The sequence below is a fragment of the Acanthopagrus latus genome, chromosome 4 (genome assembly GCF_904848185.1).
Source record: "Acanthopagrus latus isolate v.2019 chromosome 4, fAcaLat1.1, whole genome shotgun sequence".
Taxonomy (NCBI): domain Eukaryota; kingdom Metazoa; phylum Chordata; class Actinopteri; order Spariformes; family Sparidae; genus Acanthopagrus; species Acanthopagrus latus.
The window spans coordinates 27,488,305-27,507,707 of record NC_051042.1 but is presented as its reverse complement, the minus strand read 5'-3'; the positions used below and the strand labels follow the sequence as shown (position 1 = coordinate 27,507,707).

General features: G+C 40.4%; 1 protein-coding gene across 3 annotated transcripts in view; it reads left to right on the top strand.

Annotated features, from left to right (window-relative positions):
* LOC119018624 overlaps nucleotides 1–19,403 on the top strand; it is an 89,686-nt gene that overhangs the window by 9,670 nt on the left and 60,613 nt on the right. The window contains exon 3 of one of the 3 annotated variants that reach the window (XR_005074801.1): nucleotides 13,875–13,903. The exons of the other annotated variants lie outside the window; for them this stretch is intronic. The gene's annotated coding sequence lies outside the window, so the exon portion shown is untranslated. Of the gene's footprint in view, nucleotides 1–13,874; nucleotides 13,904–19,403 lie in introns of those variants that run through there. 3 annotated transcript variants of the gene reach the window in all.

Genomic DNA, 19,403 nt, shown 5'->3' with positions numbered 1-19,403 from the left:
CCCAAAATGTCTCCCATCTTGGTTATCTGTTTTAATTTCCATTACCCTATGCTCAGTGTAGTATGAAGTTCAAGTGGGATAAACAAGTTTAACTTATCAGGCCGTTATAGTTGGAAGACTTTAAGGACACAAATGCTAATTCTCAGGCTCATACTTCAGGCTCATGCCTCTGTTTAAGTGCCTGTCTCTTTCAGGCCCTCCTCCTGAGAAAGCCAGTCTGCTCTGATTGGTCAGCTCTTGCAGACCTGAGCAGCACCAATTTTCAGCATCAGCTCCGCTGGTATTTTTGTAAATAATGGCATGCTGGGGGCGTAGCTAATGGTGGCCACTGTATAGTTGTGACATCACTGTCTTAAAGAGGCCCTGGTGAGTCGCTTAATGGTAATAATAGGTAATAACAATACACATCTGAAGTTAGCAAAACATGAAAGGGGGGTCAATAATTAGGTCACAGGATAAACGTAGTGTAGTCTTACTATCTTATCTAGAAAAGGACATGGGGAAGGATTACATCAATGCAGGAGTGGTGTAAAAGTACATAGAGGTCACAGTTCAGTTAATACCCCAGTGATTTTATCACACATACTGAGAGTAATTACAGAACAAAGCTTCTTAATGACTGAAACCAGATTTGTCTTTTCTCGCAGAGCGTTACCTCAGATGCTCTCTTAGCTAATGAATCGCAAAGTGCAACAGAGAGCTACAGTACTTGAACATTTGCATTTGAAAGCAGATGAAGCGCCACCTTTTGACCTAATCAATATTAAAAACAAGAGAAAAGGTTGAACTTTGTAAGTCAGTGTCTATGGAAGCATCATCAGCATAAAACCATGAAATGTAAATGATGAGTGAAAAGGTTCTTGAGGATCACTGAGGAAGACCAGGAAATCATGTGAAAGGTAAAATAACACAGGCAAAAAGTAAAATAAAATATGCTTCTGATAATAGTATCTGTATCACTTAGGGAATAATGAAGGAATATCAGATGCTTAGACTTCCTCCTCTCTCGCTCTCCCCAGGTGTCCTGTTTTTGCAATTATCTAATGAAGGCAAAAATAGCAGAAAAACAGGCACAAACGGAGGGGTATCATCATGTAGCATAACAAAACAATTAAAGTTTAACTCTGGGTGGTAAATTTTAACAACACCTCTTCCGCTTTATCTCCGCCCTCACTCACTTCTGTTTAGTCGGCCTCACCTCGCCCTCTGGGACAACCTGAGTAAAGCTTAGGGTGGCTTATTTTAACAGTATGTGGCTCCACCTTTTACTTGCCTTCTCCCTTAATCCTGCATGTAAATGGAGTCAAAATACAACTCCTGGTGGGATTCCCAGACGAATGCAATGTATTGAAGTTAGAGTTAGCACTGTGTGTGGTGTTAGTATGCCGACTGTGAGTATAGGATGGATGGATGGATACTAAATTTATTTAAGGTGGCAATAACAGTGGTTTGTTTGAAATGAACAATAACAGAAGTGAGTGTTCTCCATTGTTCACTGCATTTGCATGAATCAAAAGGCTGCAGCGGCAATGTTTTTAGGACCCCAGCTCTGTCCATCAGTCGTGAGAATTTTTAATATCTGGTTCTACTCTTTCTATGTCTCCTGTTCCTTTGGTTAACCTTACTACATCTGCCATTTAATTGGCTGTGTTTCAATCCCTGCAGTGAAATTCAACACCTCATTAAAGCCTTCGGCGAAACCTGAATCATTCAGTGAAGAACAGGCAATTAAAGTGGATGTTGGCATGAGTTCCTGTTGGCTGATTTATTGATTGGCTGACTGTGGTTGGTTACTTGTCTGTCTCACATCCATCCCATTTTTGGAGGGCTATTTGCATGTGAAGTTGCTCCAAACTATCATTTTCTTTTAGAAGCAAACTGACACCAGCTTATTTGATTGTTCAATATATTATGGGTTGTTTTACAGACTACTGGTTCATTCATTTAACTCAAACAAGAAAATCTGTTTGAGTTAAATCTTTACGTAAACAAGAAGCACAGGGGACATGAATCATGGATGTGCTGGATTATGCAGAATAATTTAAACAGAAATGACTTTACATATTGAGCCCTAGACACACATTAGAGCATCGATTATATCACCTGACCTCTTGTCTCAGGGTCTTCAGCTGCTTGGTAAAGATTAACAGAAACTGATCCTTATACCAGCCAGCCAGCATCTGGTTTCCTTCCATTTTTTCTCTTACATCATGAAGTCTGAAATAGTGACAGTCACGAGGTTTAGGTGTTGTTGTAACAGCTGAAACAAAAACAGGATGTTTGACAGTGAAAAACCTGCTGAAATTGTTTCACTACAGTGTTTCACTACAGCTTTCCTGTTTGCTCCTACCTGTGAGAACGGACTCGGTCTTTAATTCGGGCTGCACCCCGGCAAAGATGATTAATGGAATTCCTATGCACTCAGATCGTTCCTCACAGGTGATTTAAAGGTATAATAATCCTTTACGATATTGCTCTGTGGTTTCCAAGCTATTAAAATAACACCAAATGTGTCAGAGGAACACAAGCAGTTCATTTAAAACAGATTGTGGGCCTAGCGTGGAACTGGGGACCCCGGCACTGGGGAGCTATTTCTAAGGTGTCACTTGTCCAGCTGTTTGCGTGGAAGAAAAATGGAAAACATTTAGTGTGGCTCATATCTCAAATTTTCCTGGATAACCCACACTCTCAGATGAGGCATTTCCCATCTGGAGCGTCTGACTGATCTTTAACAGCAGGATGCTCCGGCACGTCTGCGTGTACATGTCTTTAAATGCTTACTGCTCAGTGTTTTTCATTTGTTGCTAAATGAAAATGTTAGATATATAATATTTTCGTTGTTAAGCTGAGACTCCAACATATAATCTTGCCAAGTGGAGAAAAATATGTTACAGCTTTACTGACCTTGAGCTCTGGCTGAACTGTGCTTTCCTATAAGCGCTATAGACATTATTCTGATTTGGCGTCATGACGCAATGCTCTCATTCTGCCGTGCATCATGCATCTCTGTCTGAGTTGTTTTGTAGTATCCTGATATTGATATGATGCAGAAAGTGTTGAAACATGCATGTACCAATTTGTAAATGTAAAATGGGATTAAAAACAAAATTGAGTAAAGGTTGCTGGCACCTCCACAAAAATAAAGAAAATAAAAATGAAAAAAATAACCTTTTATGAGTAAGGCGCTGGATACAGAGATTGCTACAATGAAAAATAGAAAAGCTATCCATCCTTTTGAAACGGACAGAAATTCTGAAGTCGTCTTCCAGCTTCGTACTCTTTTAAATATTTAGTCAATTTTAAGGTTACTTTTTATTTATTTATTTATCCCTCTGGATACAGCAGTGATAACAGATCAACTTATTACTATGTTACTACTATTAATGTTATTATTATGAATAGCTGCCATCAACTTAAGGATGGGTACTAATGGGTTACTTACGAATGGGTGGGTATGGTCCAATTCACTTTGGGTAAGTCTTGTCACTCGGCAGCCACATTGGCAATAGACCAGCCCCTATCTAAATCAAGAGGCTTCACTTTAAATGGTCACCTAGACATAAAAACTGCGATTATAGAATCACCAGTCAAATCTGATTAAAAGTGCTTAAAAAATTATTTGACTTTGCTCCAGAATAAGATTTAAAACACCTTTTTTCTCACAGGTTATGGATCTACTGTGCATGTTAAACAATTAAGCATTAGAAATTGAACAATTACGGGTTCATTTTCTATGTTTGAACGATCACCTTTATCAGTAATCATGTGCACGAGTGTGATATCCTTACCTCTTGTTACATGCTTATTAGAAGTCCATCTGCATTGGTGACTACCTTGAATCGCAACTGTGCGATTGCTAGGGATATGTGTCATACACCTGTCATCTGCGGTGACTTTTATTTTCAAAATGCTTAAAGTAGTATGTCTCTCTCTGTTATATTTTACTTCCTTTTTCCATGTTCACACATTAATGATGCCGTCTTATATGTAGACTATCTATAGACTATATCTAGGTTGCAACACAGCGTTTCATCATTTTATGAGATCAGGTTCAATTAGTGTTCAGTTTCACTTTTTCCCTTCATGTCTACGAGTGAAGTGGCTTTGATACTTTAAATTTCTCATTGGACTTTACCCATCAGAATAATGAGCATTAATTAATATTTAGTCTTGATTCAATTCACTTCTTTCAATTAGGACTGTTGGTACCTTCGGTGATGTAGGGACTGCATTAAAACATCATTAATCAAGCAATTAATGAACATAAATTTGCATTAAAAAAAAAAACAAAATCTGATGTTGATTCTGAAATGTGGTCGACACGGTTTGCTTTTTATGACTCTAGGTTGCTCCCCAACCCTGGAAGTAATTCATTTACCTGGTGACATGTCTCATGTGAGTGCGTAGATGAATTATTGTGATATTATACAGTATATTCAGCAAATGATATGAATAAAATGAAAGTAGAATGTATACATAAGTGATGATAAAGATAAGTGTCACGCGGTAAATCGTAACGTTGGGATTCGAGCGTGTATCCCTGCAGGTGTACCTGTTCGTCAGGTCGAGCTGAAGAGAAACGCCTCACAGTTTGGATCCCCCGCTCAATTTCAGCAATCGAGATATATCCTAATTAAAGCTCTCGCCACCGGTCATAATACTCAGAATAATTCACGGTCATGATTCTTCCCAGCTCTGTGCCTTATTTTTTCCCGCTGGGAGTTATGATGAGACCTGGCAGTGGATGTCTTGGTGGTGGGTATACATCTGTAATTCTTGTTTCAGACTGCTGAATCTCTTCCAGGCTTAGTTTCTGTTTGATCTATAAAAAGAGGATGGAAAGGTCAAGCTGCCCAAGGAGCTCCCCAAGGAGCTTGAGAGTGTCCCGCTGAGCTTCACTTAAGCCACATGGTAGTTTGCAGTAATTAGGCATCTTTGTTGGAGGAAAGAAAAAAAAAGAACATATTTAAACTGAACATGAAACTTGTGGTCAGGAGTTCCACGTGCCTTTTCTTCAGGACATAATGATACATAAAATAACAATAATAAAAATAAAAAACAACACTCCAAAACTCTAAATGACAATAACAGTCATTGTCATCATCAAAAATAAACGTATTCTTTCATTTATTCATTATGGTGGACAGCTGTAAAATAATCTTCAAATAGGCTACTCAACTATTACTAATACTTTATTTGTCCCCAGGGGGCAGTTAAAGGCATGCAGAGTAGTTGTACACTTACACAAACAAGTAAGCATGTTAAGTACACAAGTCAGTACGTTAGTTACACAGACACAAAACAAGTCAGATAGAATAAAATAGACTAAATAAACTAGATAAGATATTTACAGTATTTCCATGAGGTGCAAAGTAGCATTGAGCTACGCTGGGTTGTGCATGAAGAGGCAGCAGCAGGTTAGTGCAAATGTGAAAAATGCAATAGATAAGGAAGAGAAATTAATCACACTTACCAGTATTTTTTATAAGGATTTAAAAATATTTGGTAGATGAGTGAGTCGATGAATAAATGGACATTTTAAATGTTGATCAAGGTTCTCAGTCATCCAGGTCATGGTTATTCAAAGTGCTGTATTGTAGGTATCTGGACTTGTTTCAGTTTCTTGACGATGTTTCACCTCTCATCCAAGAGGCTTCTTCAGTTATAAGTGACAGGAGGAGAGTTTAAGGACACTCCCACACAGGGTTTAAAAGCCTGCAACTCCCCTCCAGTTGGTTAAAACTCTTGGATTCCAATTCCAAGAAAAAGACATTCAAATTTGAAACACAAAAGAGCAAAGTAGTTTGAACCCTGTCTGACCTGTGGTGGTATCACGTGGGAAAATTGCTAAAGGCAGTATCATTAAAATCCCTCTGTAAAGCAGTGATGTAGAGCTGAGACTATACAGGTAGTCTGTTTCTGTCTGTCAGGCACTTAAAACACTAGACGCTGCTCTCAGAGAGCAGGAGACAGAGGGGCTAAGCCACAACAAGACACTCTGCTAAGCCATTCTCAGACTGGATTTCCTGCTTGTATACTCTCTCATACTCACACGGTTGGCTTGGTTTATGTTTAAATTCTATGAACTCAAGAATTTTCCAATGCAAGTATGATATATTTGATGACCCCCACCAATTTGCCACTTCAAGTAACACGTCAGTCTTCTGAGGGACAATCTTAAATACTTTCTGGCTGAGAGTCTGATGAAAGTCTTGATATTGATCAGTTTAATATGAAGCTACAGCCAACAGCATTGGTCCAAAAAACACCCAAAAGCCTGAAATGGGGGAATCAGCTGTTGGTAATAATAGTAGTAATAATAACTTTAATTTATAAAGCACCTTTACAGATAAGGAAGCCTAGATTTGTCCATCAGCAACTGTGAGAAAGAATGGACTGCAGTCCAGTGCCATTGTTCCTGTGGTCTATTGTTCCAAAACCCCAATAGTCTTAAAATGTCAAGTTGGACCAAAATGCCTTTTGTCCCACATCCCAATACACCCTCACAGTGTGCAGTTATTCACCCTTAAAATTTTGTGTTGGATTTAGGATATGATGTTTGGTGTAAATATATGAGCCTGTGAGGGCCAAAACCTCTGCCAGTTCAGCACCATGGACAGGTCCAGCAGTCACTGAACTTATATCTTCAAGGTCTACAGAACAATGACAAGTGTTTGTCATTGGGACAGTAAGGTTTTGGGGGAGATTTTGTAATCATAGGTGATTACAACAGTGGTGTTGCACCGCAGCCAGTTTTTGCTAATGGACGAAGCTAGGCCAACTAGCTGTTTCAGGTCTAAAATTAGGGAAACTAACTTATTGCCGGCTGTTGCTTCATATCTACTGCAGAGATATGAGAGCTGTGTTCATTTTATCATCTTAACCTGGTTGCAAGTGCAATTTACAGAATGTCAAACCTTTGCTTTAAAGGTAGGGAAGGCGATTCCTGAGAATGACAGTTGATTGCTGAGCCTCATTCCCAGGTTGTCCACTACCCTCGATGGGTTAGAATTTCAGGCTTCATACCGTCCCAAGATGACAATATTTGATGACCTGGTCAAGTGGTTCTCCAACACACAAAGGAGACAAAAGGATCATAACTTCATCATATACCGCTTTATGTCTAGGGTTAGAACTATATTTCAGTAAGGAGATGCCCTTTCTTGTGAGTGAAACCTGCAGTATAGAACTTTTGTCTCCCCCTTCTGGCAGTGACAGTAATTACAAATGTTGACTTGCTTATGAGACCACAGGCCCTGTGATACATCTAATTGCTACAGTTGTTCCACCCGGCAGAACTGGGTAACCAATCTTTGCTTGCAGATGTAAAACACACTGTGTTAGCTCCGGAATGTCACATGACCACATTTATTTTCATGTAAAAAGTCCTGCACTGCTGAAGAGGATCAATATTTGTGTTGGCTTTACTTGGCCTGTTTTGTTTTTTTTTTCATCATTTTTTGTAGCTGAGTCATGATTTCCAGTCTCTCCTCCAAGTGTCTTCAGAGAGAGTGAGGCGGCCAGACAGTCAGACGGAAGGTCAAACAGACGCCAGATGTTTTAAAGTGTCTCTCGAGTGTCTTCGTGTGTGTGCATTTTTCAATTGGAGGCCCAATTCCAAAACTTGCAATGCAAGCAAGCATGTCCGAACTGAACAGAATATCAATAACCCACCTTTTAAAGAAGTAATGGCCACCTCTGCGCTCTCTGAAGGTGACTTTGTTTCCGTAATGGCTGTCAGAAGGACCTGCGCTGAAACTTGAATTGATTTGCAGTTATATTTTCCCCCTCTTGCGCTTAAAACCCATGCATCAGTTATTGCTGTATATGCTGATGCCAAGGTCATTCTGAACGTAAGAATGATAGAGGCTGACATTAGCCCCATTGCCTCTGAATGGGCAGATGCTTTGCTTCGGAAAGTAGGTTGCCAAGTGTCTGCTTTGATAACCCATTGGGGCTGGCTGAGAGGAGCTGGCAGACTTGTGGAGGGGAAACTCCCTGTGCGTTTGCTCGATGTAGATAGACTCTGCTGCATTAACATTTAGAGCACAATGAACACACGACAGCAGTATGGCTATATTTTCACACACAGGTGTACACTCTTATTTGGAAGTACACACACACGCGGCTCCTTGAGTGTTTAACCTTAACGCAGCTATTTGGAGAATGTGAATGTGGGCGTATGTTTTGTTTTATAAAGTTGTTTGACAACTTCCCGTTGATGAATTTGTGATTTTTTTTTAAATTTTTTTTAAGGGATTTTAAGCGCGAAGAGGCCTAAACCTCAGACACAACTGGGATTAACTATTATTACCTGTGTTTTTAGGTAATCCACTGAAGGGCTTCAAAAAAAAATCAAGCAATAAAAAATAATAATTACAAAAAAAAAGATTTAGCCCAGAATTATGACCAATTGTGATTTTTCATTACTTTTTCTTCGTTACGACCCACTTGCTAATCCACAGTGGTTCTATTCCATCTGCCACTTCCAATAAAAGCTGAGCGTATTATTGCCTTTCTTAAAAAAAATCGCCCATATACTTTCACCTTCAGAGTTTCACTGTTCAGATGGAGATACCCCGAGACGCTCAACTCACTTGAACTATATAAAAGTGAGAGAGTGTTTGGCATTTAAGGCATCCGTCCTCTCCATTAATCCTGATGCTACACAGGGAGGTGTCAGGTTTATTCTTTTGCAGCCCGTCCACGATCGAGTTACAGTCCACGGCACATTCTTTACCTTTTTCTCGGAATTTGAATCTTGTCTTTACATGCATAACATTTTTTCAGCTCTTTCTACAGCAGGTGATTTTTTTGTTTCTCTCTCCTTTCTCTACTCTTGAAGGTCTTCACTCTCAGTCATTTTTAACCTCCTCCCTCCTCCTCTTGCTCCGTCCTCCTGTGTGTACTGTCCTCCTTTTGTTTCATCGGTGGCAGTAGGTAGCAGCCAGTGAGTGCAGGGACAGAGTGGCTGAGATAATGAGAGCTGACTGTTGGAGGGCAGGCCTGAGCCTGTGCTGCTGCAGTCTCCGTTATTAACCGCTCTCCGTCACTGCAGCCGAATTTACAATTTCTTATTACTTACAGTGTGAAGAATGCCCGCCGGTCATGTAACGGCTACTTCGCAAACAAAATATGAATTTCTTTAACTGGAGGCCCCAACATTCATCATATTTTGTAATCAGATAACTGCGATTACGTGTGATCGAATTTAGTGCAGGATAAGCGTAGATGATATTTAGTATTCTATTTAGAAGATCCCGTTATCTTTATTGCCAGTCTCTACCTCTTTATGTTCACCTGATGCAGCTTGATCTACGGGTCCAATATTATACTGTTTTTCATCAATTTCACACAGCTGTCAGAGGTCCAACAACACTGTATTCGAAATGTATTGCCCCAAACCCATCAGTGGTCCTGAATTTCAGCTGTCTTAAAGCTGCACTGAGCTCTGCTGAGAGCAGGCTGTTTCTGTGCCTGCACCATTAAATGCTAATAAGCTCCATCTGTCGACGCCTGCCGTGCCTGCTACACGCCCCTCTCAGGGAGACGATGCTGCTTATGCTAGTGGTAGCATGCGCTAATTTTTATGGTGGATGTATTGCTATGTCTCACCGTGATGCTGTTGTTCAACCATCCTAGTTTGACCCAGAATCAGACCCAGAAGGAGAGGCTCCTGAAGAAATACAGACTCTGCGGCTGCAGTGGTTGTTTGTATGTGTTGTTACAGTTACTACCATGTAGCTAATGCTAGCTCCTGCTAACGGTAAAGGCAACTGTAAGTACTATCAAAACGTGGTGACATTTACCTGTGGCTTGGATGCAGTTGCTGGGTCCTGTATGGTATGGGGGTCAGTGTTGAGGCAAAGCTTTGTACTGACCCTCCTTACTGAAGCAGTCTGATGTGGTTGTGGCACTGACATAGTAACTTACACGAACCGTAGCCGGCACGTTGTCGTTAAAAATGACACACAACCACATTTGATCTTCTGGGACAAAATATAGGCACACAATTTTTTGCACTAGCTTACCACTGGACACACCGAACTTCACCTCAGCAATGAATGCCCCCCTCTTGGATATCTCCGGGGAGAGTGGGGAGTGTTTTCATGCGGAGGAAATGACTCCTTTCGTTACGTAACGACAGGAGCTGAATCTGAACAGCCTGTTGGAGCGCCGTTTTACCAGCGGGTGGGCTGCAGATACCATGCAGGACCAGTTTATATGTAGACCCCAGAGAAAACGTGTTTTTTATAACGTGGGACCTTAAAATATGGACTGGGTTTGAATTCCTGAACAGACCACAGACCTACAGCGCCCACAGGTAATGTCAGGAAAGGAAGGGGATATGCAAGATCCAATCGTTGAATGAGATATTTGAGATATCATAAAATAAAGGTAATACTGTCCACATTCCTTAATTCTCGAGTTTTCATACCAAAGGTTTTTCGGAAGCACCCACTGAAAGAGTTTTTCTTTTCATGTTTTCTCACAGCAGCCAAAGCATTTTTTTTTAAGGTCGTGGCCATGAACCCAAATGTGTTCATTTTTTTTATTTGATATTCAACCACAGCTATGATATTTCTCGTCCCCAAAATGCTTCCTCCTCCCCAGAGAAAGGCCTTTCATATACATATATACGTGTGTGTGTGTGTGTGTGTGTGTGTGTATGTATATGTGTGTATATATATATATATATATATATATATATATATATATATATATATATATATATATATATATATATATATATATATATATATATATATGTATGTATGTATGTATGTATATATTTATATATATATATATATATATATATATATATAAATATATATATATATATATATATATATATATATATATATATATATATATATATACACACACACACACATGTTGCCTAAAACTATCCACACACAGTCACAAGGGAAGCTTATACATCTGACAAAATCCTTTGGCCTTGCTAAATTTTACACACACACACACACACACACACACACACACACACGAGTCTCCATCATCTTTCCAACCTAATTCTTTTGCAAACAGTACTTTGGGCATCAGTGTGCTGTTGCGTCCTGCAAGCTGTGACATTGAGATACAGATCTTTTGTCGTGTCAAATTAATTAGTTGGGCTGTGTCCCTTTTCACTCAGTTTGACCCTGGCTGTGTGTGTGTGTGTGTGTGTGTGTTTGTGTTTGTGTGTGAGAGAGACAGAAAGAGAAAGAGAGAGTGCCTACCTGTGAACAAAAAAACCTGGTTTTAAAATGTTGGAAGTGCCTATCTTTTGTGATCTTTAAGCGTGTTTGCACAACATTCTCATTTTGATCAAACCGGTTGTTGTTATGATTCAGCCCCAACAGACTGGCGGCTCTCACTTACTCACTCTCACTTTCTGCCAGTCAACACTTTTCATTTTTCTGCTCCAGCTCTGCGACCATCAAACAGTGCCGACCAACCTGGCTTTAACCTTTCCAACAACTCCTACTCCACACAGGCCCTCGCTCACAACAGTTACATACATACAGAAGTCATACTGATTAATTGGTGCACTAATATTCTCAGCACTTATTCAATAAGAGTTTTTACTACTGTGGTTAAATTGGGGGGCTAACAGAGATGTGTAAATAATGGCGCCTTTGCATATTTGTTCCTCACAGGGATTTGCAAAGTTTTAATTTATTTGAATATATATTTATTCTTTTCCTAACACAACACACTCTTAGACAGTAATGCCCTAGTATAAATTGACTTTTAAATGTCTAATCAAATCTCAAGTAGAGTCATTGAGATATTATGACAAAGACTGTAAAGGTCACAGCACCTAAAGAGGGGCCAGAAAAACAGGTGAATTAAATTTCGATAAAGGTTGTCTTGTAAATGCCAGGTCGCCGCAATAAAAATGAGTTTGCTTATGGCATTTTTTTTTTTTTTTAATATTCAAAGCTGCTGCTGATCTTTTCAAACTTCCTCCTCCCCAGAGACTGTGAGGCCTGTGGGAAACCTTTTCACTTCACGTTTCCAGAAAGAAGGGAACCGGCAACAGACGAATAAGAGGGACAGAATGTGTTATAGAGTAATGTTTTGCAGACATGTTAACATGTTAACATTGCACATGATAACGGATGAAAGTGGCTTCTCTGAGCAGGAGATAAGTCAATGGCGAGCAAAATTGTTCTTCTTGATCTCATACATAGCAGCTACTGTCTATAGCTACATGCTAGCATCTATGTGAAGCTGTAGCGAGGTACACTGATGTTTTGAAATAATTGTTAACAGGCTGCGATGCAAACAGTTAGAAGTTAAATTAACTAATACAATCCCATTTACATTCAATTGCCTCGGGAGCACCACCCACTAAGACTAATACACACAGCCAATCCATTAATTCAGTGTTTGGAACTTCACACCAAGGTGGGAAACCTGAAGGATTTTGGAGATTTTCAGTTGAAATCCCACAACTAACAGGTTCTTCTGTGGGGCCCAATGTGTCTGACGCTAATGTTAAGTTGGTGTCCAAAATTCAGCTGAGGCTGATTGCTGCTGCAGTTCATTCTGAGGGTGGTATGAATGTCTTCAACACAGATATGCTCAATCCCTCCAAATGTTTCACTTAAACACTCAAATGTCCATGGTCAATATAATCTGCGGCATTCCTCTGGGGACCATGATTTTGGACAAATGTAATCGTGGACCAACCAACCCATCATGAGCATTGGACAACAACAACTTTTCAAAAGCTCCTGCACTCCCTTTGGAAAGAAAAGCATGGGTGCTTGGAAATTGCCAAAACATCAGTCCTCAACTTCTAACCGCCCTTTCATGCACCATCCATATCCAGTTAATCCTTTGTGCGGCTCATTTTGAGGTGACCCTTCTGTGACTGACTGTAGTGCTGAGCAATAATAATCAAGGCTACAGCGGAGGGGAAAGGAAACGACGACATGGATGAAGTGGAGGTTGTCTTTTATTTGCTGCAAAGACCCGAGTGCTCTCAATAAGGTTCAGGTAAGACCAACATTATTAGAAAAGCTCAAAAATGGAGGCAGGCCAATGTCACTCGGATTTTCAAGGGCCAAAGCCAATCATAACCAATTTCAACATTCCTACGTGTGAATCCTCGCGGCCGACTCGTGTGTGAAGTGACAGAGGTGTGTGTGTGTGTGTGTGTGTGTGTGTGTGTTGTCTCTGCATGTGTTGTCTGAGTGTGTTTGTCTTTGTAGTGGTATGCATGTTGAGCAATGCACCACTCCCTCCAGGACCAACATTTAAATCTTTGGCCTGACCCATCCATCTGCATCTTGCTCCGAGCTGCTCTGAGTGGGGTGCTGGCTCGTAACTCATAGCGGATATCATAATACACAAACCAGTCACATTACACCAGATTTACACCTGCTTACCAAGGCTACGACATGGCAGCGGAACATGGCGAGGAATGCCAAAGGAACAGCTGAGCAGCGGCACGAAGAAACTCCCCTTTCTGATTAAACGGCCATTATTAAAGCGTTTGGCTGGAAACACATTCGGTCAGGTGGTTGCAAGTGGAGCCTTTTGCCAATCACACACACTCGTTCACTAATTTGTAATCAGGATTTCCAAATGTAAAATACATCATATTGCACTACAGCGTGTGAGAGCTCGGAAATAAAACATTTTCCTCATCCGCTGCCACACTCACAAAGTAGACGGAGGACTAGAACCAGCGATGTCATCTCTCACGTTTATGACCCAGACCACAGACGCTCTTTCTTCACTATTCTTCAAAATTAAATCTGCCACCAAATCCTATTACTCCCCTCCACTGTTGTCCTTTTTCTTCTCCTAACTTCTCTCTTCTGTCCATCATTTCTGCTTTGTTGCCATCTCCCCCTCAGGCGTGTCACACCCAGGGGTGTTCAGGTTGCTGTGACGGCTGCACTTCTGCAGAAAAACGTGATTCCAAGTGAGTAGAGACTTTTCTGTTGTTGTTGTGTTTGTGAGTTGTAGTCATTTGAAAGCTGCTTTGTTCTTGTCGACTTCGACGGTGGTGCTGAAGAAGTCCACCCGCATTTAAACTACTTTTCTTTTGAATATATATTTTTCTAAGGAGATTGATTTGTTAACTGACTCAAGAAGTCTAAATTCTAAAGCTGTTTTCAAGCCTTGAAGGTTTGACGCTGTTTTTTATTGTTTGTTCAGTGATTCAGGACTAAAGTACCTTTTCACAGGGCAGTGCAGCAGCATTTAAGAGCACCACAAGTATACACAGTTTCGTCCCTGACGATGCAGGATATGGATTTTTTTAGCCCGTATGATAACTGATAATCAGCTTCTCATTGACCGATGGATCATGTTCATGCCGATGTCCTCTGATGTCATCAGAAAAAAAAGCTCAAATGTCGTGCTGCTATGTTTCAAGTTAGAGGTCATATCGATGTCGTCAATCTGACAAATCATTATCATTTCACTACTGATTCATACGTCTGAAGATTTCCTAGCCAACAATTACATCCTGTATGTTTCCCTGTCAGGTTTAAATAGATGTGTCCAAGACGTGTGTTGATATTTTAGAGTTGATTCACACATTTCCTATCGTATCGTGTAAGACTACACAGTAATGTTGGCTAGGAAGGATAGGCTAGGATGTTAGCTTGTTGTGGAGACTGAAATGGTGGCTGATGATCTGGAGTTGTGGTGCTCACATCCCCACTAGAACCACCACACTTTTTAAAATCACCTCACCCTTGTTCCCACTCTGTTTTTTTTCCCCTTCATCTCTTGTCACGACATTTCTGCCAAAGAAATCTGGCATGGCTGCTAATTTCTGGAACGACAGTATATCAAAGGGCTGTTGTCGCCAGGTTGTCAGCGCTGCAGGGGAACCGTCACACAGGGAGCCTCTAATGTTTTGATTTTTAAGATACTGATTAAGATTCTTGAATGACGAGCCTCTGACGTTCCTAAAAGCTCCTTTTTCCAAGGTGTGTGTGATTGTGGAGGGGCAGCAGCAGGGGGTGTGTCTGCTCCTGCCTCTGATAAGAAAGGACTGTTAGTTACACCTTGCAGAACTCCTGCAGAGCTATAAGATTGTTGCTCAGACACGCAGACATATGCACTCTGCTAAAAACACACATACTGGAGCAGTTGTGCTGTGAGATCACATCTCCCTCAGATCTGTGAAGAAAAAAAAGGGCTGTCCCCTCCCGCGGGCCAGACGGTAAACAAAAATCACAAATGCTGCACCGTCACACAACAAACAGACGACACGTCTCAGAGACCAAACGAGCATCTCCAGATTATCCACGCTCTCTGTTTTAGATTAGAGATTTTTTTTTTCCTTCTCTTGTTATCAGTCACTGTTGAAGTGGCCGTAAAGCGGGGACAGACGGTGGAGAGGGACGAGGGGGCTGAGGAAATAAAAGATCGGAGGGATGAACAGAGACTCACGGAAGGAGAGAGAGACGACAATAAGAGAAAGGAAAAGAGAGAACGATGACAGAGTTCAGGGAGAGTGTGTGGGCTGATAATGAATGTAATCTGCATTTAGATGATGTCACAGTGTGGTCATCTCTGATGTGGATTTACCAGCTCTGATTACAGACCTACAGTGGGTGGAGTTTGGAGAGAGATGTTGCAAATCAGTTATCTGACACGAACATACCTGCGTCTCCACACACAGCTCCATAAAGTAATTTAAAAACTTGTCATAGACAGTAGAATGTGATTGATTGAAATGAGTTCATAAAGTCATTTAAATCTAATATTCAACCTATACTAGAGGCATGATACTCACTTAACTGACAGTTACTGTACCTGCGTTCCTGTTATGAGCTCAGGGTCATTATGGATCTGAGGAAATACCTTCTTTCCAATCACTGCAGGTCAAGAGCCCCAGCATACTGCACTCATCAACCTCAGTTACAGTGGTGTATTTAATCAGAAGGTGCTGCCTCATCTAAAAAAAAGAAAAAGAAACGGCACGGGAACAAATGAAAATGTGTCTGCGGTCCTGAAGATAACAACCTGAGGGAAACCACTTAAAATAATGACAACGCACTCTTAAAGTCTGAGTTACAAGCTATTCATTGTGATGTCACCGTCGCCGCTGACCTCCTAAGTCATTCCTTTCAAACAGACAGAAGCGTGAGGAGAAAGGAACAATAACGCCCAGTCGAATTCATCACTAACTTTTTATTGTGTGTTTTGTCTTGTTTTTTTGGCACATCCATTACACTCACAATATGACTGCAGGGTGGTGGAGAGAGATTCTATGACAATTACTGCACAAAAGCGCACAAAGAGAACAATTACACTTCATTCATTTTGTCGTTTTATGGTGGCGACACTCAGCACGAGATGCATAACTACACTCTAAAATGAAACAAATTAGAACAGTATATTGTGTTATCATTACACAATATCATCATTATTAAATAAATGATATGTATAATATGTATATTTTAAATACCACGGTTATTGTTAATATCAATATCTATCACTATCTAATATATATATATGTTCATCTCATAGAGTGTTGCTTTAAAAGAAGCCTACCTGGCTTCAGTAAAATGGCACACAATTGAGATAAGCCTAGCAACTCTACTCTGCTGCAAGTTTCCTTTTTTCTGCTTTTAAGATAATCATTATTTTTCGCCTTTTACAATCTTTTAGAAAAAAGAAGAATCTAAAAAAATCCCCTGTGAATAGCTCCCGGTGTTGAGTGACAGTCCGCAGTACTGAGGCAACCACAGCTCAGGGATGTGTAATATCTTCTTTCCTTTGGAGAAAAAGGGCAGGATGACTTTATCTGGATCCACACAACTGCAGTCTGATGAGACGCTTGATATTTAGGACGTTACGTAACGTCTTTTAATACTTATTCAGCCACGACAGCCAGATCACCATCTCAGAGTATGTTTTCTCTCTCTCTCTTTTGAGGTAGTCTGTGTGTATACAAGGATATATTATTTTACAACAGACAGAAGCAGAAAAGTAGCATCACACGTTAAATAAGCGAGAGCATGTCTATGTTTCCACATTTCTAAGATTTTTATTCCAGAATTAGGCCCTATGTTCCCACATTTCCTTGAGGCTAGAGTTGGTACTAGCCTAACCCTAACCCTTAAATTGAAGGAAAGACCTAATTTTGAAAATGTCCTAGAAATGTGGGAACATAGGACTATAGGGCCTAATTCTTAGTGGAAAAAAAAAGAAAAATCTTTGAAATGTGGGAACATAGCCCTAACCCCAAATAAGAACGAAGAGAGCAATGACCACATCTACAGGGAAATAAAGCCTCCTCGAAGAGGCACGAGCATCTCTGCAGCTGATTACATTCTGTTGTTGAAGATTAAATCAGACAAACGAGAAATCTTTCGTCTGATAATTGGCTTAAATTATTCAAAGGAACACATGAAAAGGGATTAATTCTGCTCTGCTATTTATTTTGTATTGTAAATGAATCCCTAATCGGCTTTTATTTAACTATACGATAATTTGGCCGCTTGTAATAAACAACCTCTTAGTCATATCAACTCTTTATTTTCTGTTTTAACACCTCGTCTAATTAGTAATTCCTGTTATTGAAACATATTCTAATTGGCATTTGTGACCACTGATCAGAACATTTCTATTTCTAGCATTTTTCTTACTTGCTCATTTAGATGGATGGATGTATGGATGGATAGAGAGATGAAACAGCTAGTATTAGACTAGCATGAATGTACACATAAAAGTTTTAATGTTTGTTGCCATGCTACAAAAATGTGTGTAACAACACACCTTGTATCAAACAAAAACTGGGAAAGAAAATGGGAGACATTTCAGAGGACATAATGACATTTCATAAAATACATCCGGGTTGATACAGAAAACAAAACAAAAAAAAGCATAATTAACAGAAAACGAAGTGACATTTTAGAAACAAAGCATAAAAAAACAGCATTTCACAAACTGTAAAAGGTCTATTTATCCTTGTTTTTCTCAACCCTAATTGGATGACTCTGGTAATGTTCTTGGATAACACTTTTCAACGAAAGAAACAGCACTATAGATCTGAAAGAAAAAAGGATTTAATTCCACTCCCTGGAGATATTTACACTCGTTCTTTCCAATTTCAAGGTGACAGCAGCCGCGCCATCGTGGCAGCACAACAGAGGGCGTCACCATTTCATTAAACCTCACCCTTCACACAAACAAATATTTTCATCTTTGGGAGCCTTTTCATACTCTTGTTTTCAAATGTTGTCAGTTTACAAGACAAAATTAAGAAGTGTATGTTCCTTAATCATTGGCGTTAGGGTACTAAATGGAGCAAGCGGCCCATCAGAGATCAGGAGATTTTCCTTCCACCTGGAGCAGAAGAGGACAGAATCCACCGTGCCTTGAAGAAGATAAGACACACATCCTTGAGTTGAAGAAATACCAGATCAGATATCATCATTTGTCACTGCAAAACTGCTTCTCCCAGTCCAGAAGTATTCGAGTGCTTAGCGACACAATCCAAGTTATTTCTGAATACCAGTCAGCTTTTTGACGTGTCGCTTTAAAAATGATGGCTCATATTTAACAGAAGCTGCACCAGAGGTTCCTAATTTTCACCACATGTGTCCTCATTAAGATCCTCTCTTGCCTTTTTTGAGTGACTTCCATTTGGGTTTCTGGTTAAAAAATGTGTTCACGTCTCTTCAAACTTCCCCCACTGACTCATTTTTGCTGATATTTGATGAAATGCGTGTTTCTGTCTCTTTACTACTGAATTTGTTTCCAGGTTGCGCACCGATAACTGCTCCCTGGCACTGGAGCGGCCCTCGAGGAAGCTCAGTCTCACTCTTTAAAGACATATTCTTTCTTCGCTGATGACTCCGTCGTTTTTTTTTTTTTTACCACCTCCACCTCTCATCTGCGTCTCCTCATACGCATTTACAATCCCTCTCTGTGCCTCTTTTCTTTTCACTTCCTCACACGAACGCACTCGTCGTCTCTTCCTCTCTGTAGTTGTCAATCAGTTCAGAGGAGCGGGCCGGACGCGCCGCCGTCCTCGGAGGGTCACGCGGAGCAGTCAGTGCCAGCGGGGCCCTGTTGACAGCCTGGAGCTCATTATCCAGAGCTGGTGCTGGAGACGAATTAGATCCCTGCAGTGGAGGGAGTCAGCCAGAGGGCTCCAGGTGTGGCTGCTCAGAGGGTGTTCATCAAATCTACAGTGACAGACAGAACATTGATATTGCATGGTACATGCTACACACAGCGTTACATGTTAACGAGGTCCTAATCTCTCTTTTTTTCTTTCTTTCTATTCACTGGAAACAAGTAGGATCTCATATTTGATATCGGATAGAAGCATATTATGCACAGGGGCACTTGCCGTGGCTGTTGATTGATTATTCATTTGTTATTGTTAATCATCAACCATAGGACTGAAAACG